Source organism: Macaca fascicularis, chromosome 17 (assembly GCF_037993035.2).
Source record: "Macaca fascicularis isolate 582-1 chromosome 17, T2T-MFA8v1.1".
Taxonomy (NCBI): Eukaryota; Metazoa; Chordata; class Mammalia; order Primates; family Cercopithecidae; genus Macaca; species Macaca fascicularis.
The window spans coordinates 76,606,056-76,609,966 of NC_088391.1; the positions used below are offsets into that span (position 1 = coordinate 76,606,056).

The 3,911-nt window shown below is 36.5% G+C and overlaps 1 non-coding gene across 1 annotated transcript; it reads right to left on the reverse strand.

Moving 5' to 3' along the window:
• Positions 1-401: 401 nt before the first annotated feature.
• LOC123569934 (U6 spliceosomal RNA) lies at positions 402-508 on the reverse strand. The gene has a single exon (XR_006693806.2). It is a non-coding gene; the product is annotated as a U6 spliceosomal RNA (small nuclear RNA).
• Positions 509-3,911: the final 3,403 nt, after the last annotated feature.

Sequence of the window (3,911 nt, forward strand, 5' to 3'; positions counted from 1 at the left end):
CTTACACGGAATTTTCTGGTGAGCAAATTGTGAGGGAGGTATGTAGCCTTTTATCTTTGTAGCTATCTATTTAGGAACAAAATGGGAGGCAGGTTTACATGACCCAGTTCCCAGCTTGACTTTTCCCTTTGGCTTAGTGAGTTTGGAATCCTGAGATTTTGTTTTCCTTTCACAGGCAAAAGCATGTTTATGAGAACATAGATACTATATCAGATGGGACTGACAGACTGAGATATTATTCTTACATGTGAGGCTTTTTTTGTAGTTACTCAGGATTAAGAACAGGATTGGTCATCAAGTCTGGGGCATAGCTGTCGATGAAGAGTTAAATGGTGTAAAATATTTGCTTTAAAATATTTGAAGAGATTTCTTCTGAGCCATATATGAGTGACCAATAGCCTAAAAATATGGAACGCTTCACGAATTTGCGTGTCATCCTTGCACAGGGGCCATGCTAATCTTCTCTGTATCGTTCCAATTTTAGTATATGTGCTGCCGAAGCGAGCACTATTAGTAGGTCTTTAATAGACATCTATATGTGTATTATTTCAGCGGAATTTGAAAGGCAGATTTTCTTCCTCAATAAGTCTCCCCCAAATCTCCATATGTGTCTTAATTTAGTTTCTTTAAATCACTTTTTGGAGTGCAGTTTTTATTGGGTTTTAAATTGTAAATACCTCTGGATTGGTAACAACTTTGTCACAACACCTGGAATGAGAAATTTGTAACATCTCTGTCCTGCCTGTGAAAAATACGTAGAAACTCCCCAAATTAAGAGGACTCAGGTTAATTGTATTTAATAGATATGCTAAATTTATATAAGTATAGCTATTTGTATATAACATTGGTAAGCATAATTATTTGAACACTTTCACAGCTCACATGTTAAGATATAAATACTTCATTTGCCTAAGTTTACACTGTTACAAATAAGTAACACTGTTAGCACCTTTGGGTAGATGAAGCTTAGGAGAGATAATTGGAGCAAAGCCATTCGACCAATAAAGGTTAGAGCTGAAATTGAAATCTAAGCCTAGTCAACTACAGTGACTAAAATTTTAAGTACAAGAGAAAGCACATAAAATAATTCCAGAATCCTGGATATTACTTTGGATGGACAGGCCTCAGTAGGAAATTATAAGGGAAAACAGAAAAGTCAAGAACCAGTCCAGGTTAGCCACTGTAAGTAGCTTTTCTAGAAGTACTAAATGGTAGAAAGGTTAAAAAAATTACTGTTTTGCTTAGGCTGAATTTATTAACTGGCTGCTGTCTCAAACTCTGTAAGTTTGCAGTTTATTTTTCATATTTGAAATCAATTATTAAATCACATGTTACTTTTTACCCCTACCTTCCAACCAGAAAAAAATGCCCACTGTTTGTTAAACTTTCCACATAGATATTCGTTTCTTTCTTTCTTTTTTTTTTTTTTATTATACTTTAAGTTCTAGGGTACATATGCTTAACTCTATCATTATTTATTAGGTGACTGCTATTTTCCAGCCACTGTGATAGATGGATGAAATAGTTACATAAATCAAAAGTAAACATTAAGAGTGATAAGGACAGGGATAGAGATATGCTCAGGTGGCTGCAGAATATTAAAGATGGAGTTACTTACGCAGAAGTGGCACCAAGATTAAGCCAAGAAATTAAAACATTGCTTCACTCTTTCATAGTGTTTTTGTACCACTTTTAAAAAGTTTTTATTTAATATAGGTAAAGACTTTAAAATCCAAAACTCTCAAAAAGTATAAACTAAGTAAAAATGTTTAATTTCAAGAAACAAACAGATATGCATTGAATTTATTGCTAAATAAGTTCTGTTTTTTTACAAAGTTAGATGGTCAAAATGAAGTCCTCTGTAGTTTTTCAGCTTTAGAATTATTACTAAATAGGCATTTTCCACTGTCAATCAAATTATATAGTTTTTATTTTAAAAGAGTCACTGGAAATGTAATTCTCTGGTGAAGGCTTATTACTCATGGAATCCTGAGGTAAAGGAGTAGACAAGTGACAGACATTGGTTAGCACTGCCATTGTGCTTTCTGCATGGGCCCTTAAATTATAGATAGTTAATTAGATTGAGAAGACTTAGCATGTCAGAAAGACAATATGAGAGAATGACAACTTGAGAAAGACCAGACCACAAATTAGGGTGTAGGCAGTTTGTTGCAATGTGTAATTGAGGGCATCGGTTCAGCAAAAAATGACAACTTTTCTAAAACAAGAATTAGTAGTCTATGTAAGGATGCATTTGATACAGCAAAACACAGCACAATGAAGTAACAAAAAATTTCTGTCTTATGCAAATTGACTATATATATTAATAAAGAATCTGGCATTTAAATCTTGACTTTTGCATTTGATTGACTCTATTATCATTTTGCAGATTTTATGTTTCTATATAATTAAACATAACACCTGATTCTGTTTCTCAATGTCTCTCGAGCAAATCAAGAAAAAATCTGTATCTTTTGAAATAGGAACACTCTTAATAGATAAAATGTCCTGAGACAAAACATCTCTTGGGTTTTTATGATGCAATTTAGAATTAAATGAGAAATTTAGATTTGGCGTGCTCATTGGCTTGACGCCGCAGTCCTGTAAAATTGTTAGCTTTACTCGTCTTAAAACTAAAGAGATAAGTAAGACTAATATTCCGAGTACCATTAATCTTTTCTGTTGAATCTGGGAGATGGATGAGTACATAGCTCCTGTACCAGCAACATTATCTAGACTGTTTGAGTGTCACCTTGATATTTCAATGTCTAACAATATTAGCTGGAAGAGATAAGCCATAGAAGACCTCAAATTGCCAGGGTGTATTTTAGCCTGCTACGCTCCCCTTGTAGTAGTTGATAATTTGTTGAATTAAGAATCAGAAGCAGGGCCGGGTGCGGTGGCTCAAGCCTGTAATCCCAGCACTTTGGGAGGCCGAGACGGGTGGATCACGAGGTCAGGAGATCGAGACTATCCTGGCTAACACGGTGAAACCCCGTCTCTACTAAAAAATACAAAAAACTAGCCGGGCGAGGTGGCGGGCGCCTGTAGTCCCAGCTACTCGGGAGGCTGAGGCAGGAGAATGGCGTGAACCCAGGAGGCGGAGCTTGCAGTGAGCTGAGATCCGGCCACTGCACTCCAGCCTGGGTGACAGAGCGAGACTCCGTCTCAAAAAAAAAAAAAAAAAAAAAAAAAAATCAGAAGCATATTCTTTTAGGCATTTTTCTATCCAACTTTAACTACAAAATAAGATGTGACATTGACTTTCTTTTGTTTACTGTACTACCTGTGTTAGAATTGATGTTAGAATTTAAACCATAGCTTATGATGTATTTATTTTCTAATTAATATTTTTCCACAGTGAAAAAAAAGTTAAATATTATTCACCAAATACTTATTGATCTAACAGATAAGTTGGCCAGATGTGGTACCTCACACCTGTAATCCCAGAAGTTTGGGAGGCTGAGGTGGGCAGATCACTTGAGGCCAGGAGTTGGAGACTAGCCTGGCCAATATAGTGAAACCCCATCTCTACTAAAAATATAAAAGTTAGTCAGACATGGTGGTGCGTGCCTGTAATCCCAGCTACTTGGGTGGCTGAAGCAGGAGAATTGCTTGAACCCAGGAGGCGGAAGTTGCAGTGAGTGGAGATCATGCCACTGTACTCCAGCCAGGTGACAGAGTGAGACTGTCTCAAAAATGATAATAATAATTAATAGTAATATAGAAGTTGACAAACATTTTTGGAAGGGCCAGATAATAAAAATGGCAAGATAGGAGATGGATCACACGCAGCTTTGTGGGTGAGGATTTTGTTTAATTCTTGATGTAATTCAAGCTTGCCCAGCCTGTGGCCTATGGACTACATGTGGCCCTGGACAGCTTTGAATGCGGCCCAACACGAATATAGA